The sequence below is a fragment of the Schistocerca cancellata genome, chromosome 9 (assembly GCF_023864275.1).
Source record: "Schistocerca cancellata isolate TAMUIC-IGC-003103 chromosome 9, iqSchCanc2.1, whole genome shotgun sequence".
Classification (NCBI taxonomy): Eukaryota; Metazoa; Arthropoda; class Insecta; order Orthoptera; family Acrididae; genus Schistocerca; species Schistocerca cancellata.
The window spans coordinates 275,401,639-275,421,684 of NC_064634.1; the positions used below are offsets into that span (position 1 = coordinate 275,401,639).

Below are 20,046 nucleotides of genomic sequence, written 5' to 3' on the forward strand. Positions count from 1 at the left end.
ATGCCTGTCATCTCGACTGCGATACGTGGCCATTGGGATCCAGCACGGCGTTCCGTACTACACTCCTGAACCCACCGATTCCATATTCTACTAACAGTCATTGGATCTCGACCAATGCGAGCAGCAATGTCGCGATACGATAAACCGCAATCGCGATAAGCTACAATCCGACCTTTATCAAAGTCGGAAACGTGATGGTGCGCATTTCTCCTCGTTACACGAGGCATCACAATAACGTTTCACCAGGCAACGCCGATCAACTGCTGTTTGTGTATGAGAAATCGGTTGGAAACTTTCCTCATGTCATCACGTTGTAGGTGTCGCCACCGGCGCCAACCTTGTGTGAATGCTCTGAAAAGCTAATCATTTGCATATCACAGCATCATCTTCCTGTTGGTTAAATTTCGCGTCTGTAACACGTTATCTTCATGGTGTAGCAGTTTTAATGGCCAGTAGTGTGAAACATATTCTTTCAGCTCTCCCCAAAAAATACATTGTCTACCAAAGGAAAGTGAACCATCCAAAAGAGATGGCAGTATTCAGTGTAACTTTGTACATGTAAACACTATTGGCAGGTATGTAGATGATTAGAGTTGCAGTATTCTGACTGGTAGAACGGTTCCCACAGTGGATTAGTGTTCTCGTGCACACAGAACGGGTAGTCTTTACTGACAGGCGTAGTCCGCAGTTACAGACCATGCAGGAAACATCGGATCGTTGACGTGTTTTCTGTTTAAAGCAATGAAGCAGTAACAATCTATGTTATCTTCTTCCTACAAATATAAATCGATGTTTCAGAACAAAAAGACGTCGATGGTTGCTTCCTAAGTAATCATCACATAACAACTTCATATTTCTACGAAGCAGTTACGGCATTTCTCTTGGCAAATGAATAGTCGGTAGCCTTGTGGCCGAGCTAGCTGAAGACTAAATTACAGAGCAATGGAATTTATGTATTGTCATATGTCTTCTGAAGAAGTACAAAATGATCAGAAATCGATATTGAGAATTGCTGTTTACTAGATTGTGTTTTACGAGACAGGAATTGTTATACCCTCAGTACTCGTAATGAGGACTGATAAATAAGTCATACTCGTTGTTTTTAATCCACAGTCTCCTTACTGGTTCTGATCGGCTTTTTCCATACTTGTATTTATCTGATATAAAATACCAAAATACAAACGCTGTTTTTGTGTACCACAAGATTTGTGTTGTAAGTGCCTTTGAGAAAATAAAACCAATTAGTGTCTGTAATAAGCTAAAAGCAAAGGAAGAGAGTACTGCACGGAACAGGAAATCAAGTCAGTGTCGGCGCTCACCTGTTCGTAACTTCCGACAGCCAGCGAATCACTCCGAACGGGAAGTAATCATTTCCTGCTACCATTACCACGACAACACTCATTACCTAAGTCAATTAAGGCAGAAGTATAGATGGTTCAAATGGCTCTGAGCACTATGGGACTTAATTTCTGAGGTCATCAGTCCCCTAGAACTTTGAATTACTTAAACCTAACTAACCTAAGGACATCACACGCATCAGTGCCCGAGGCAGGATTCGAACCTGCGACCGTAGCGGTCGCACGGTTCCAGACTGTAGCGCCTAGAACCGCTCGGCCACTTCGGCCGGCTCAGAAGTATAGATCGTTCCGTTCAAAAGAATATGGACGATTTTCGTCCTCTCTTTTCACAGGTTGACCTTCTATGGTACTAACTATGCAGATATTTTTACACCTAAATATCGGGTACGAGTTATTGACCAAGTCATTTTCTTATATCGTGACAAAACCACAAATGGTATTTTTCTCGCTTGATTAGTGCATTCGTAAAATCTTGAATTCGATACATGAATGGTCCAGAATTCTTGAAGCATTTTAACGGACACAAAGCAAGAGTCAAGTGAGTATAGAGGATAAAATAGGTTGGGTCAAATCACGAGTTTAAAGGAGAAAAGAATGAAACAAAATGGGGTGAGACTGCTTATCACAGGGAAGGCTCGTCTGTAGTAGCAGAACTGAACGATCGGTCCAGCGGTCTATAGTTGCTGCCTTTTTGTCCATTCCTTGCGGTGTCTTTCCAGTGTGTGCCTTTCCCAGTAAATACTTAGAAGATCTTCTCTGACTCCTACCTGTCACACTTAAGGCAGGAAGCAGGAGATTTTGTATTTCACACGGGGGTAGAATTGGAATCGCTGTATTAGGGTGTGATCCCGTCTATTCAAAAAGCTCCTTCTACGAAGGACTCAATTCGGCGCAGAATGAATGCGAATTAAAATAGCGTCACACGTTCATCGCCCCTCGGGTCGTTTTACTTCAAAGGTGCCGGCCAGACTCTGAACCATTTCCCGCTAATCTCTCTCCGAGTTGTGGTTCAGCTCCTCTTCGCATAAGCTCTGCCTGAGTAGCCCCTCTTTCTCCCCTCCCCCCCTATCTCTCTCTCTCTCTCTCTCTCTCTCTCTCTCTCTCTCTCTCTCTCTCTCTCTCAATCTCTCTTCCTCTCTCGGCCAGTTGCCGCTGCAGAAACCGCTCCCAGCAGACGCTACGTTTGCCCTAAAGGAGTGCCGCCTCGGCCCATTCCATTAAGAGACGCCGTATACCGGCCGCTCCGGCTGCTGGCGCTAAACTTAGCACCTCACGCGCGGACGAGCGGGCCAGAGGTCAGGTTTACTGCCAAGCCTCCAGCCTGGACACTTCCTTACTCGAGACCGTGTGTCTGTAATCGCATTTTGCGAATCTGGAGGCGTGGAAGAGTTGACGGCAATTTGTCAAAAATGGCTACCATGCATAAAGGCTTCACTATGATCTACTCGGTAAAAAAACATCGAAATGCACCTCTTGAAGGCTTGCACGACATGCTGGTTCGTTGTAAAGAGATGGGCCACTCAATAGTATCCGGACACATATTAGCAAATATTAATATGGGGTGTGTCTACTCTTAGGCTTTATGACGGCTTAAGCTCTGCTGGAGACACTTTCAAAGATACTGTATGTCTGAGTGTCTGTGGATGAATACCAGCCCATTGTTTCTCAAGTGGCGGAACCAAAAAGATAGTGGTGTTGGATACTGTGGTCTGGAGCGCCGTCACTCATCCCAAAGTTGTGCCATTGGTTTAACGTTCGCAGGTCAGTTACTGTCCATAAGTCTTTGCCTCACAGAGGTTGCCGTGTGACAGGCTGTATTGTCATGCTGATATAAACATTCTCTCCGAACTGCCGCTAGAAACACCTCCATACCGCAACACCACTTCCTCCGTATTTCACTCTTGACATTACACATGGTGGCAGTTACCGTTCGTCACGCATTCAACAAATAAACCCTAACGTCGGATTGCCACAGGGTATAGCGTGATGCATCACCCCAGATCACTTGTTTCCAGTCATCCATTTTACAGTAAATGTGTGGTATAGGAGAAACTGCTCGACCATTGTACTCTATTGTTTTATCTTTAACCTCACAGTAATTGTTGTAACTGGACTACTGGTAGCACTTAGGAACTCAAGAATGATTCCTTTCTCTGGTTTCATGCGATTTTTACTGCCAACCTTTAGAATGCTTGACTGTCCCTCTCTGCTAGTACACGAGATTTACCTCGTTTTGGCTTAGCTGTGGTTGTTCCTTCGCGTTTCTACTTCACAATCGCACCACCAACAGTCGACTTGGACAGCCTTAGAAGTCTTGAAATGTTCCTGATGGATACATTGTTCAGGTGAAGTCGTTGGAAGTCCCGTGCAAAAAAAAAACTTGACCGTGATGTCTCTACAGCCTTCAATAATGGCGGAAGTGTTGGCAGTTTAGGATTTTGTGCACGAACTGACCTCTCGATTATATCCCACAAATATTCGTGGGATTCATTCGGCTGATCTGGGAAGCCAAATCATTGGCTCGAATTGTCCAGCTAGAATTGTTCTTTAAACCGCTGGCAAACTGTTGTGGCACGGTGCATTGTCATCCGCAAAAATTTTATCGTTGTTTGGGAACATCAAGCTCGTGAATGCCTGCAAAAGGTCTCCAAGTAGCCGAACATAACAATTTCCGTCAATGATCGGTTCAGTTGGAGCAGAGGACTTAGTCCATTCCATCTAAAAGCAGCCCTCACCGTTTTAGAAGCACAACCAGCTCCCACAGTGCCTTGTTAACGATTTGGGTCTATTGCTTCATGGGGTCCGCGCCACACTCGAACCCTACCATCACCTCTTACCATCTGAAATCTGGACTCAGGTGAGTCAAGGGTCCGATCGATATGGTCACGAGCCCAGGAGAGGCGCTGCAGGCGATGTCGTGCTGTTAGCAAAGGCACTGGTGTCTGTCTGCTTCTGCCGTAGTCGTTAACGGCAAATGTCGTCGCACCGTCCTAACGGATAGGTTTGTCGTACGTCCCACACTGATTTCAGTGGTTATTTCACGCTGTTGCTTGTCTGTTAGCACTGAGAACTCTAGGAGTACGCTGCTTCTCGTAGCCGTTAAGTGAAGGCCGTCAGCAACTTTGTCCATGGTGAGTGGGGGTGTTTGAAATTTGGTGCTCTCGGCACACTCTTGTTGTGACCGTAGAAAATTTTAATTTTTATTCTTGCTTTTGTGACCATAATAAGAGTCCAGGCTCCATAAGCAAACAGCCAGCCGACATTAAGATACAGTCCTCCAGGACTTAAGGACAAGATAAGTGGCGGAGGCTGCCAAGTATGGCTTGTTGATCAAATAACTTAGTGTTTGACTTCCTGCCAGAGGAAGCAGCATGAATCAAACTTGTGCAATGGAAGACACAAACACCAGGGCGATAATACAAGAGAGAGTGTCAGTCACGTGTGGAAAAGACTCGTGTGGAACCAAATTACGTTGTGTGCAGCTAGAAACGAAAGTGTCGTGTGAAACCTTAGGCATTCTTGTGCAATCCGATCACTTAGAAATGAAAGGGTTGTGTGAAACAAATTAACTCGTGTGTACCCAAGTACATGAGAAACGAAATAAAAGACCACGCAGCGGAATAGCTAGAGGCAGAGATTCAGATGCAGATTCAGAGCCAGTGCCGGCAGTTTGGAGATTCCGCAGCGAGACGCCAGTGGGGCCGAGTAGGCCCATAGCAGCCGATACAGCTGATAAAGACTTCAACTACGAGAAGACGGTGATAGACTCTGGTGGACACTCAGGAACTGCAGGTCAAGTAGGATTTTTAGTGTTTCAGTGGAATAGTGTTGAACAGAGGCTGTCAGTCTTTGTCTCAGTTACTTAGATTCAGTGGTAACCAAGAACAAGTGATCGTTTTGTAATTGTTTCTTACATGTACCGGCAATTAGCTTTGAAATAGCAAGTCCGAATAAATAGACTGAATCTTGCTAAGGGGTTTATGGTCCAACACCTCACACAAGTATATGTGAAAATAAACTTGATAGAAACTAACCAATCTTTTCTGCCTATTGCAATTCTGTAACCTATTTTCAGGAAACTTATTTGTTTCAAACCAAGGAGATTCTCTCCCTCTCGTCTCCGATATAAAGGTTGATAGCAATTTATAGCTAACCCATTGTCATTAACGTCCCGATTGCGCTACGCAGTTCGCACTTACTTCATTCTGGAATAGTGAGGCTGTGCCGGGACGCGACACTGTTGACACTGCAGATCTCGGAATATTGAATTATCTAACGATTTCTGAAATGCGTCTAGCTCCAAGCGCCATTCCACGTTCAAAGTCTGTTGATTCCCATCGCACGGCTATAATGATAGTTCCGCGCATGCACTGAGCTTCTATACCTTGTGTACGCGATGCTGCCGCCGTCTGTAAATGTACATATTGCTGTCCCACGAGTTTTGTCACCTCAGTGTAAAGGGTAATCTCTGTGGTCCATCATTTGTCAAAACTTTTCTCGCTGTTTGACAAATTACGACTTGCACTTTCTTCCTCGATGGTTGTATAATAGGTCGGGTTGGGGCCACGTCTGGAACGTGGACCGTATTAGCGATCAGTGGGAGTGACGCAAGGTCCCCGTTGCGCCATGGCGGATGTCCTGGACGGCTCCATTAGCGCCGGCCGTTAGGCATGGCCCGCGGCCGATGGCGCCCCGATAGCCGGCAGCAGACGGGCGGGGAAAGTGAGGCGAAGCACCCCGTCGCGTCTCGGCCAGCCAGCGACTCCCACGCTCGCCGGAGCGGCCTCTTCTTGCAGCGCCCCGTCCCTCTCCGCTGAAGGCCCGCTGCTCTCGTGTTACGCCTCCCTGTGTCCAAGGGTCTTCTTCGCACGCTTTCTTGTCGCCGGTAACTCTAAGCAGTCAAGCGTTTGTTACCTCGCTGGTCTGCACCAGTTTTTCACAGCGCTGCAACATTCCCGTTTCCTGCTGGGAGCAAAGGCTTCAAGTCCGATTAATTGGTGTCAAGCGAGGAGGAGTCTTGTAACCCAACATAGTCTGTAGCTTTCGAAAGGTAACAGAATCTCCAATTGTGACAGGGGGGGGGGGGGGAGGTGGGCGGGGGAGAGATGCTAGCTATGAAAAACCCATAGCGAACTTTAGAAATACACTGATGTGAAAAAAAGTCATGGGATAAGCGACGTGCACATATACAGATGGCGGTAATAAAATACTAGGTTAACCCCAAAAGTAAGGTCTCCTATTTTTTATAAGTACATAGACCTGTTTATTTCTACAATGGTTTACATCAGTTTAGAGCTTGAACATTTAGCTATTTTTCAACATAATCACCATTTCTGTCGATGCATTTTTGTAGACGCTGTGGCAGTTTTTGTATGCCCATGTCATACCAGATCGCCGCCATGCTGTTCAGAAAGTTATGAACCTCTTCTTTCACCTTGTCGTCGGAGATGAATCGCTGGGACCACAATTAACGCTGACAGGTACTGAGAGACTCTGCAAAAACTCAAACGGGCAATTTAGAACCGGAGAAGAACAATGTTGAGCAAGAGCGTACACTTTCTCCATGACAACACTCGCCCACACATCGTTCGGCAAACCGTTGCTCTCCTGCAATAGTTTCAGTGGAACATAATCACCCAGCCTATAGTCCTCACTTGGCGCCCATTTAATATCACCTGTTCCCTAGGTTAAAAGAACATTTGACCGGAAAGCGATTCAGCTCCGACGACGAGGTGAAAGAAGAGGCTCATAACTTTCTGAACCGCATGGCGGCGAGCTGGTATGATATGGGCATACAAAAACTGCCATAGCGTCTACAAAAATGCATTGACAGAAATGGTCATTATGTCGAAAAATAGCTAAATGTTCAAGCTGTAAGCTGATGTAAACAATTATAGAAAGAAACAGGTCTATGTTCTTATAAAAAATAGACCTTACTTTTGGGATTACCTTAATATAAAAGGGCAGTGCTCGCAATGGGAACTCCCCATTGCATCTCCCTCAGATTGAATGGTAGGATGGCCCAGTGAATAGCCCATCAAAAACTGAATACAGCTTAAGCATCGAAATAGGAAGGAGATGTACCGAACTGTGAAAAAAGAAGCAAAATCGAACGGTCTAAGCTTGTAGATGTGAAAGACTGAGCGCCGTCGCAGAGCCGCGGCGTCGTGGTTATGTGATCACGGTGTTGGGCTATGAAGATGGAGACCCGTATTCAAAGCTGCCCCGTTCCCCATCGCTGTGGAGATTGATGTTTGCTCGCTATTTCATATGTTGAGCTTTGACCGTTCACTGTTTCCATTTTTCTTCTTTTTTTCTGAGTTCAGTACACCTTATTCCTGTTTTCATGCTTGATTTGTGTTCAATTTTGATGGGCTATCCGCAGAGCCACTTTACCACTAAATCTGACGGTGGTGCGATTGGGAGGTTCCCTTGTCAGGCGATTCATGTGAAAAGGTTTCCCACGGGGCTATTGCTGCACGACAGGAATTCTACTCTGAACGCGGAATGGTAGTTGGAGCTACACGCACGGTACATTCCACTTCGGAAATCGTCAGGAAATTCAATACCCCGAGCTCCACAGTGCCAAAATGTGTTGAGAACACCAAATTTCAGACATGGCCTGTAATGATGGACAACGCAAGGGCCGACGGCTTACACTTAACGACCGAGAACAGCGGCGTTTGCGTAGTGGTGTCATTGTTAACAGACAAGCAACACTGCATCAAATAACCAAAGAAATAAATGTTGGTTGTATAACGAATCTGTCCTTGAGGACAGTACTGCAAAATCTGTCGTTAATGGGCTATGGCATCAGACGGCAGACGCGAGTAGCTATACTAACACCACGACATCGCTTGTAGCGCCTCTCCTGGGCCCGTGACCATATCGGTTGAACCCTACACGACTGGAGAAACAGCTGCCTGGTCATATGAGTCCCAATTTCAGTTGGTAAGAGCTGATGGTAGATTTCGACTGTGGCGAAGATCCCCTGAAGCCATGGACCAATCTTGCCAACAAGGCATTGTGCAAATTGGTCTTGATTGCGTAATGGTTTGGGCTGTGTTTAATTGGAAGGTACTGGACCCTCTGGTCCAACTGAACTGATCACTGACTGAAAATGACCATTTGCAGCCATTCGTGGACTTGAAGTTTCCAAACAACGATGGAGTTTTTATGATGACAATGCGCCATGTCTCCGGACCACAAGGGTTCGCGGCCGCTTTTAAGAACATTGTGGATAATTCAAGCTAATGATTTGGCCACCCAGATCACCCGGCATGATCCCATCGAACATTTATAGGACATAATCGGGGGTCAGTGCGTGCACAGAACCCTGCGCCGGCAACACTTTTGCAATTATTGACGGCTATAGAGGCAGTATCGCTCAATATTTCTGCAGGGGACCTCCAATGACTTAATGAGTCTACGCTGTGTCGAGTTGCTGCACTACTCCTGGCAGAAGGAGTTGCGGCACAATACTAAGAGGTATCTCTTGATTTTTGTCACCTCAGTTTACTGTAGCAGTTCTTTCTACGTGTGGTCCAACTTCGATCGAGGTAGTTTATTGCACTCTTTAAGCTTTGCACAGCAGTGTGGTACGAGTTTTCTCCGTTCTACTCACGAATGGGTCACGTAAAAAGACAGCTGATATGCTCACCTTTATTTAATGGCTCTGAGCACTATGGCACTTAACATCTGAGGCCATCAGTCCCCTAGAACTTAAAACTACTTAAACGTAATTAACCTAAGAACATCACACACATCCATGCCCGAGGCATGATTCGAACCTGCGACCGTAGCGGTCGCGCGGTTCCAGACTGAAGCGCCTAGAACAGCTCGGCCACAGTGGCCGGCTCACTCTTACTCGAACGTTCTGAAACGCAAAAGCTCGCGTACGATCTAGCCTACGGGTGGCTGAATATTTTATCCAGAAATGACGACATATTTGCCGATAACCTCAGGAACACTTAGATCCTCCAGTTTCTCAGAAGGAAATACAGGTCGTATTGATACGCTCGTGGCTGGTTACTTCATCTTAGGGAAAGGAGAAATATAGATAGGGACGTGGACGAAATTTGTAGATACTTACAAATCGCAGAGGGGACAACCATCAAGCAGATAACCTCAACATAGAAAGACATGTAGTCGTTCTTCGGTGACAGTACGTCACAGCGACGAATGATGTATTTTAATTAGATAGTAATTTATAGCAAGGAAGTTGTTTGTCAATGGAGAAAATCGAAGGGACGTGAATATTAATTAACATGAGGATGCTACACCGAAAGTAGGCGCGTCAGCCTATGTAACAAGCTGTGATCGCTTCTGACATGAATTATTGCCTTCACCGTACGTAATATTCAAAAATATCTCAAGCGAAGGTGCGCGTAGGTCGGACAGCGGCCTCGAATTATTAGCCAAAGAGCTTTCCACGGCGCATAAAGCGACCGGAATGTTTGCCCACGCATTCTGCCCGCAGCAGCTTCGGCAGATGGCCGCTACACACCAGTCCATTTGCTTCTGCTCCTATTTCTGGAACTAATGCATCGTTCCATTGGGACTGCTCCGTGCCGGCATCAATTTACATAATTTGTTTGAATCTAATGGTTTCCGAGGCCACAGCGCGTCCTCTGCCGATACGTAATGGCGTAATATGGCACCTCAGGGGGAGAGAGGAAAAGAGAGAGAGAGAGAGAGAGAGGATCGGAAAAAAATGTGATTTTGCATTAGCGTCGCTGTGCCAGATGGCGTTTCCTGGTCGCTTTTTTAATCCTAGAGTCCACATGGAATGAAGTGCGCTCTCCACCGAATTCAGTCTAAATCGTTCAGTCATTTTTGCTGCGCGAGAGCTTGCAGTCACTTGTCATACAAGCTTCCGAGTTTTAGTAGCTGAGCCTGACATCATTAAACGTTGTAATATGATAAAAATAAGTATCATGAACGGTAGAACACCTATAGCAATGAAACTTGCCCGAATATGTACAAGAAAATGGTCTCTGAACACCTGACGACTTCAGTCAATTCCAACTGGAGCCATCGTGACAGAACAGGGCTGTAGGCAGTAAGAGCGTTGCAGGTATGAGGTACAGTAACAGTTTTAAATTTTTCAGTCTGACGTTCTCGGCCAAGTAATTCAAGAGAGGAGACGGATTTGACTGAAATTGTAAATGCTCCTTCTATGTGTATTCCGCTATTGTTTCGTATAGGTTCGTAAAGGAATAGGTATGTTTCTTCCATTCCTGTACATTTACTCGCAATAGAAGGTGGAAAGTTGCAGGATAATAGGGATGACAGTGTATACAAGTCTGCGCGGTACATTGAAATGACCTTCCCATCTGCACTTCATCGGCAAGTCCGTTATCCGCGTCTAAGAGTTTTTTATTCGTATCGGCAGAGATTAAAATATTGAGCCAGTGTAACTCATTCATTACGCTGGAGCCCAGACGGTTTCGTGAATCAGATTTCTTAATTTGTGTCCCATAGACTAAAAAAGTAGATGCTGGTAATTACCACATTTTAAGACAAAACAATCTGTCATATCCTTCATATGTTCCTTAAGTTACCACTTTCTGTATACGTGCTGACTGTTCTTCTGGACGTGTACAAAAGAACAGACACCATTTTTGATCCTGCAGCCACTATGAATTACGATACAAAGGAATTACAGGCATTAGCTGCCAGTGAGCAATGATTTTTATTAGTGTAGTAAGTTGAAAATTTGTGCGAAACCGGGGTTCGAACCCGGGTCTCATGATTACTTGGAAGATGATGCCCTGACCACTACGCTACCCGGACACAATGGCCACCACAACCGCAAAGACTACCTTTGCACGCTTCCCATCAGACCCAAATTCTCTACTTACACCACACATTCTGATATTGTACCCTTTCTAATTAGCCTCATTCCCTCGCGGCATCTCGTCGATTCCCGTAAGAGTTCGAGCTTGATGTGCGTCTGGACTGAAGGGGTCATTGGCCGTTTTCGCCTTAATTATGTACGTGTGGTATCTGCTCTTTCGGTTTTGTTCGAAAGAACAGGTACCACATAAGATCATGCCCTTTTGAACGCCATATACATCACTCCATTTCCTTACAAAGACAATGACTGCACTGTTTTCCGCGTGCCTCCTCCACGCTTTATATATCCTCCACTGCTAGTACAGCAATCTGCCATCAGTTAGTGATCATTGCACGTTGACGTCGAAAAGAGGCGGTGGCCAGACCGTGTATGTACCTGTCACGTCTACATTTGAGGGCCTTGCCACTCCAGCGTGGGTAATAGTGTGAGTTAAAGAATAATATTCGTTGTTATCGATCGCTTGTAATGGAAATACACGATACTTGTAATACTGATACTTTGTTTTAACTTTGATCCACAAAGTTCTTATTATTGTGATATTTTTCTGCCACTAGTCACGTTTATTTATTTTATGGTTAATTTAACATATTACAAAGTGTTTCAAGCATATTTTACGTAACTATATCGTACTTAAAGATAAAATGTCATACTCTAGAGTAACATACACACGTTAAAAAAAGTTTTGCAACACCCAGGTTCCCAGAACTCCTGAAGATAGACGTTGACTGTGGATATTGTATCACAGACACAGTCCGTTTGACTGTTCAGAGACGTCACTAAACCCTCCCCAAAATGTAAACAACCATGCGTGAGCAGCGCCTATTAGACGGAGAGAGTCCGACAGCCGATCAGTTCCAGTCATCCCACCAACAAGGAGGTACACGGCTCATGTTGTCTGTAGTTCAACCATGCCTAGACGGTCAATAGCGCGGTTCGATCACGCACTTTGTAGCAGGAAGAGCTCTCAACAAGGGAAGTGTCCAGACGTCTCGGAGCGAAAGAAAGCGATGTTGTTCGGACACGGAAGAGATACAGAGAGACAGGCCTGCTCAGACCGCCCAAGGGCTACTACTGCAGTGGATAACCGCTACCTACGGGTTATGGCTCGAAGAAACCCTGACAGTAACGCTACCATGTTGAATAATGCTTTTCGTGCAACCACAGGGCGTCATGTTACGACTCAAACTGTGCGCAGTAGGCTGCGTGGTGCGCAGCTTAACTCCCGACGTCCATGGCGAGGTCCATCTTTGCAACCACGACACCATGCAGCGCGGTACAGATGGGCACAACAACATGCCGAATGGACCGCTCAGGATTGGCATCACGTTCTCTTCACCGATGAGTGTCGCATATGCCTTCAACCAGACAATCATCGGAGACGTGTTTGGAGGCAACCGTGACAGGCTGAACGCCTTGGACACACGGTCCAGCGAGTGCAGTTAGGTGGAGGTTCCCTGCCGTTTTGGGTTGGCATTATGTGGGGACGACTACGCCGCTGGTGGTCATGGAAGGCGCCGTAACGGCTGTACGATACGTGAATGTCATTCTACGACCGATAGTGCAACCATATCGGCAGCATATTGCCGAAGCATTCGTCTTCATGGACGACAATTCGCGCTCCCGTCGTGCACACCTTGTGAATGACTTCCTTCAGGATAACGACATCGCTAGATTAGAATGGCCAGCATGTTCTCCAGACATGAAACCTATGGAACATGCCTGGTATAGATTGAAAAGGGCTGTTTATGGACGACGTAACCAACCAACCACTCTGAGGAATCCACGCAGAATCACCGTTGAGGAGTGGCACAATCTCAACTAACAGCGCCTTTATGAACTTGTGGATAGTATGCCACGACGAATACAGGCATGCATCAATGCAAGATGACGTGCTACTGGGTATTAGAGGTGCCGGTGTGTACAGAAGTCTTGAACACCACGTCTGAAGGTCTCGCTGTATGATGGTACAGCATGCAGTATGTGGTTTTCATGAGCAATAAAAAGGGCGGGAATGATGTTTATGTTGACCTCTATTCCAGTTTTCTGTACAGGTTCCGGAACTCTCGGAACCGAGGTGATACAAAACTTTTTTTGATGCATGTGGAATAGTTTTGTTCCTTACTCTGCTTCTCGGAGGAAAGGGAAGGTGGAACAGAGGGTGACAAAAAATCGATGTTTGATGAGATCGACAACACAGTGATTTTGGCATCCCAAAACTCCATTCGCCTCGTCATTTAAGTGGCGGAGCTATTGCGTAATTGTTACACTTTTGTATTTGTTAGTTCGTCACTGACTTGGAAGAATTTCACAGCACAAAACGTTTCTACACTGGTGTAATCAGTCTACACTTAATATAATATAGTGACCTTACAGTACTGCAGATATTCGAAGATGTATCCCCTGTTATCCGCAGCCGCCCAGGTCCGCAGCAATGCAGCAGGTAGAAGGGAACCCATTATTGGGCTCCAAGATACAGTCAGACCTTGAGTTTTAGTATGTATCGAGGCTGGCTGCGCTATCTCGACTATCGCGCTCTCCTGTCAATGGGCGAAAAGCTGTACTTCGGAACTCTGTCGTCCGGAAGAAACAACAGACCCTTCACATGCGTGCGAGTACGTGAGTTGCGAGGAATGCGACAGTGCTGTCGAAGGTGCGGTACCTCTGAAAGAAAGTATACGCTGCGCTGTTGCCGGGGCCGATAGTATCGTCTGCTATCGGGGGACCTGACAAGCTCCGCGTTTCGAACCTATCGGGGCGCTGCGCTTGCCTTCCCCGGCGCTCGCCGAGACAAATGACATTTTACTCGGCCCGTTCGGTACTGCCCCGCGCATTGAGATGCAAATGGGCGGGTCGTGACCGCGATAGGGCCCGCCGCCGATAGGCGCGTTCTGCGACATCGCCTGCGCACGCTTTCAGCAGATAGCCTTAATAGCGGTACACGGCCGCCGGCCGGCTCCCACGCGAGGGCCCGCGCGCTCTCCTTCTCCCCGGTTCGGTTTTATTATCGGCTTGTTACGGCGAGGGAGGCCAACTCCCACGATGGTTGTCGGCCGCGGAGCGAACTCGGGACGAAATTCCTGTTAGCGCCGGTCCCGGGAGGCAACGCCTCAGCTCCAGCACCCACGTGTCATTGTTCCTCTACATGGCATTCAAGTTGATTTCCAATGCCGCACTCGGAGACCTTGTTCACAGAGACTTACAGGTTCAGCGCTGAGTCAACACCAAATGGTCGTTGAAAACTGTCCGTCAGTTCCTTGCCCCATCGTAATTTGCTTTACACCACAGTCGTCAAGAACGAAAGAAAAGAAGCTGATGGAAATTAAATTGGTCCATCGATACCTAACGCGAAAAAAAAACATTGCTAATACTACTTACACACTGGGGGTTCGGGGCAAACTTAATTCCAAATTCATTTCATGAATCGTTAATCTTGACAATTTTTGCCTTTCATTACACCGCCAAGGGACTACAAAACTTAGTGTGTGGCATAAAGTTCAGCTTGACACGTCTACCGGTTCCTGAGAAATAGGTGGTCTGACAGACGGACAGACAGACAGACAGACAGACGACATACACTACTGCCCATTAAAATTGTTACACCAAGAAGAAATGCAAATGATAAACGGGTATTCATTGGACAAATATACTAGAACTGACATGTGATTACATTTACACACAATTTGGGTGCATCGATCCTGAGAAATCAGAACCCAGAACCACCACCTCTGGCCGTAATAACGGCCTTGACACGCCTGGGCATTGAGTCAAACAGAGCTTGGATGGCGTGTCCAGGTACAGCTGCCCATGCAGCTTCAATACGATACCACAGTTCATCGAGAGTAGTGACTGGCGTATTGTGACGACCCAGTTTCTCGGCCACCATTGACCAGACGTTTTCAATTGGTGAGAGAACTGGAGAATGTGCTGGCCAGGACAGCAGTCGAACCTTTTCTGTATCCAGAAAGGCCCGTACAGGACCTGCAACATGCGGACGTCCATTATCCTGCTGAAATGTAGGGTTTCGCGGGGATCGAATGAAGGGTAGAGCCACGGGTCGTAACACATCTGAAATGTAACTTCCACTGTTCAAAGTGCCGTCAATGCGAAAAGAGGTGACCGAGACGTGTAACCAATGGCACCCCGTTCCATCACGCCGGGTGATACGCGAGTATGGCTATGACGAATACACGCTTCCAATGTGCGTACACCGCGATGTCGCCAAACACGGATGCGACCATCATGATGCTGTAAACAGGTCCTGGATTCATCCGAAAAAATGAAGTTTTGCCATTCGTGCACCCAGGTTCGTAGTTGAGTACACCATCGCAGGCGCTCCTGTCTGTGATGCAGCGTCAAGGGTAACCGCAGCCATTGTCTCCGAGCTGATAGTCCATGCTGCTCCAAACGTCGTCGAACTGTTGGTGCAGATGGTTGTTGTCGTGCAAACGTCCCCATCTGTTGACTCAGGGACCGAGACGTGGCTGCACGATCCGTTACGTCCATACGGATAAGATGCCTGTCATCTCGACTGCGATACGTGGCTATTGTGATCCAGCACGGCGTTCCGTACTACCCTCCTGAACCCACCGATTCCATATTCTGCTAACAGTCTTTGCATCTCGACCAACGCGAGCAGCAATGTCACGATACGATAGACCGCAATCACGATAGGCTACAATCCGACATTTATCAAAGTCTGAAACGTTATGGTACGCATTTCTCCTTCTTGCACGAGACATCACAACAACGTTTCACCAGGCAACGCCGGTCAACTGCTGTTTGTGTATGAGAAGTCAGTTGGAAACTTTCCTCATGTCAGCACATTGTAAGTGTCGCCACCGGCGCCAACCTTGTGTGAATGCTCTGAAAAGCTAATCATTTCCATATAACAGCCTCTTCCTCCTGTCGGTTAAATTTCGCTTCTGTAGCACGGCATCTTCGTGGTTAGCAATTTTAATGGCCAGTAGTGTACTAACAACAAGTAATAAAATTTTTTTCGTGTCATAGAATTACAAACGAACAATTTTTCGGATTTTTCACTTTGGTTGTACTGTGAAACCTTGCCAAATTTCGTGATTCTACGTCAACGGGAACTACGCTGTAAATTTTGATGACTGAGTTTGCGAGTATCGGAATACAATGGAGTCAAAAATTAAAGAAACAAGCCGTTCTTTGTCTAATTCGCGATGTAATCATACGAAAAGTCAACAGATGTCCGTACTATCACGTTCTGCACGGAAGGTGGCATTGCGGTCAATGGACAACCACGCCAACGATGACGTCAGCGCACCTGTAAGACGAGATAGTGTTTACTGGGTAGTCCCTCATCCACAATTGCTGTTAATGCAGCCACAGACGGTCCAGTATTGCACAAAGAAGAAGCCTACCAGACTCTGTGCAGCGGAGGGCTATAGGAAATTTTCGTGATAAGTTCAAAAAATGGTTCAAAAGGCTCTGAGCACTATGGGACTTAACCTCTTGGGTCATCAGTCCCCTAGAACTTAGAATTACTTAAACCTAACTAACCTACGGACATCACACACATCCATACCCGAGACAGGATTCGAACCTGCGACCGTAGCAATCCCGCGGTTCCGGACTGCAGCGCCTAGAAGCGCACGGCCACCGCGGCCGGCTGGTGATAAGTTCCTATTGGACCAAACTGCTGAGGTCATCGGTCCTTAGCTTACACACTTGTTAATCTAACTTAAACTAACTTACGCTAAGGACAATACACACAGACACACCCATGCCCGAGGGATGGCTCGAACCTCCGATAGGAGAAGCCGCGAGAACCGTGGCAAGGCGCCTCAAACCACGTGGATACCCCGCCCCGCTGGTCATAGGAAGAATGGACTCAGAACAGTGGCGAACTGATGTGGCCTGATGGATTAATGTGAATCGTTGTATTGTTTCTCCGATGTGGCAACAGTTTGTAGAGACCGAAACTGTATACTGAAGACCAGGGCACGGCCGATCGCTTGTGACATCAGAAAGAGAGGACCGTTATTTCGCTGTAAGGGCAAGGCGATATCGCCGTAGTACTGCTAGGCAACTGACACCGCAGCATCCACTGGACGTGGGGTATCGATGCAAACGGTGTACAGAAGTCTCCAGCAGAGAGACCTTCATTGTTGGAGACCTGCTGTATACCTTTGACGCGTTTTCACACTAGAGTGGAGTCGTCAACATGTCATCTGGACAGTGAAGTTGAACAGTGAGCCAATGTTCTTTCCACAGATGAATCCTGATTAGGTCTTGGAGAGTCATGCACGAAGGAATCGCATCTGGAGGAAATGTGAAACTCGATTTCGGGACGTAGACTGTGGAAATAAATGATAATTAAATCGAAAACCTTGGCTGCCGACAGGGGTCAGCTGAAAATGTGTGCCCCGACCGGGACTCGAACCCGGGATCTCCTGCTTACATGGCAGACGCTCTATCCATCTGAGCCACCGAGGGCACAGAGGATAGTGCGACTGCGGGGACTTATCCCTTGCACGCTTCCTGTGAGACTCACATTCCCAACTGTCCACAACCTACATTCGTAGTGTTCCTAATAGATATTTACCCATTATTAGGAACACTGACACCTCCCACAAAATAATGAAAGGAAAAATACTTATGTCGCTTAGTACATTCTTGCTGTTCATGCAGTAAAATATCAGCATATGGCTCGACATTTTAATTTATTATCGAACTCTACTTGCAACACATTTTGCAGTCAGTGTCCACACACACATAATCCACATATACCAGTAAATTCAACGACACATTATCCAGGAAATACGACAACATGGGAGTTCGATTCTTTAAAGAAGTTTGTTTGGGTAGGGCTACTGGTTTCCTTGGCATTATCGCCTAAGATTATAAGGAAAAGGTTTTCATCTTTCAGCAAATACAAGGTGTGAAATCATGTTGCTCTCTGGGTGTAGCTTACGAGCACTGCACTGCGGGAGATCTTGTCGGAAGAGTTGTGTGTAGAGGTTAGCGTGTGCCGTTGGATATAGTAAAATACCAAGGCTATTGAGGACCACTTCACCCCTTTTTTGAGACTGGTAGGACGTGCGCAGTGGTCGAATTGTCGGCTGTGTGATCGCTGCCCGTTGTTCTGCACTTCCTGCCATTGTGTTTCCGTCTCAGACATAACTCCCCTTGTTATCCATGACAGTAAAGCCTGTGCGTGGATGTCATAGTGAACTGTAGTGTTTTCCTGGCAGGCTGCTTTCTCTGTCAGCTACCTCTTTTCCTTCGATACCAATGTCTCCTGATACCTAGCAGAATACCACCTCTTTTTCCTTCCTTTGTAGGAGAAGGATAATTTAGATAACCATTTCAACTATCTTAATTGCCGGGTACATTTGCGAATAGCCGGCATACTAGTAAGAGAGTCTGAGCAGACAGAAAGCCTCTCTCCATCTAGAAACATCAACCGATCAGTGCCTTCTTTATCGTCCATAGTTCGGCATAGAATACCGAAAACTGGCTTGTACTCCTTATTTTCCTAGTTAAGTGTAGGGCCTACAGACATCCAAAGAAAATATCTTAACAGTCCCTGTCTGCTACACAAAAGCCTCCTAAAAATCCTTTTACTCGGAAGGGAAATGGCTTTGATGTTTGGCTGCCGTCAGACATTCGTTCCACTGATTGTTCAGTCTCAAGCTCGAATTCGGGCTCGCTGTAACTGCATGTCGCACAATGGGGAGATCTTGCCTCTGCACAGAGGCGGGTATGAGGCCGTTTCTGCAACCGCCTAAGCCAGTCTAATGTGCATATGGTTTCCTGCATCCAGGACCTTTAAACAGAAGCATGACGTACACTGTGCAACAATATTTTAGTCGCATGCGAGCGTAGGTTTTATGAAAGAAATTCGCCCCATGTGTCTGCAGCTGCAGCTGCAGTCGCAGTCTATTAAAAGCTAGCGACCCGCCCCTGCTTCGGACGGATAGCGTTAGCTAGATATCTACGGCTGGAAGATTTGTCTGGCTTATGGTTAATTAATTACGCAGTCAAGCCTTCCTCGTAAATCAGTTCGTCTATTAGTAAAAGCCATATAAAAATCCCTACAGCAATTGGTAGCATTAGCCTTAACATACGGACAAAAAAACGCTGTGTGGGATTTGAATTTACGATACGTACAGGCTGAATCCTCTTAACGTTTAAAAACCCTCAGAATGATGTAGATGACGCTAAGAAAAGTAATTTAATATGAGCGGAGACGGAGCGACCCGTAAACAAAATAATAAATTTTACGAACTCACAGCAAGGTGCAGGTAAGAAATTGGTCCGTAACTTGTCTTATAACTGAAATAAATGGTTCTAGCGTCGTCATACGTTGCACTGAGAAGTATGTTATTTTTTCGTGATGCTGTCCGAAACTAGTCACCGTCAAGAAATTAAAAACAGGTGCTAGTCATTATAAATTCAGACAAAGCTACAACCATTTGTTTCAATAGCTTTCCCTCAGTGTAAACACACAATCGTCCAACGCAATGAGAAAAATTACTGCTTGCCAGACACAATACTCGAACCCTGAGCTCTACGCGCTGCGGTCGCGCGCTTGGGTCCAGAGCCACACCGACGTGAGTAGCTGGGTTAGCAGTGCCAGGTGATAGCCTCACCCGCTGCGCGTGCGGCGAAGTACACTACTGGCCATTAAAAATGCTACACCAAGAAGAAATGCAGATGATAAACGGGTATTCATTGGACCAATATATCATTCTAGAACTGACATGTGATAACATTTTCACGCAATTTGGGTGCATAGATCCTGAGAAATCAGTGACCAGAACAACCACCTCTGGCCGCAATAACGGTCTTGATACGCCT

General features: G+C 46.4%; 1 non-coding gene across 1 annotated transcript; it reads right to left on the reverse strand.

Annotated features, from left to right (window-relative positions):
• Window positions 1–17,605: 17,605 nt before the first annotated feature.
• Window positions 17,606–17,680, reverse strand: Trnat-ugu (transfer RNA threonine (anticodon UGU)). Its single transcript has one exon. It is a non-coding gene; the product is annotated as a tRNA-Thr (tRNA).
• Window positions 17,681–20,046: the final 2,366 nt, after the last annotated feature.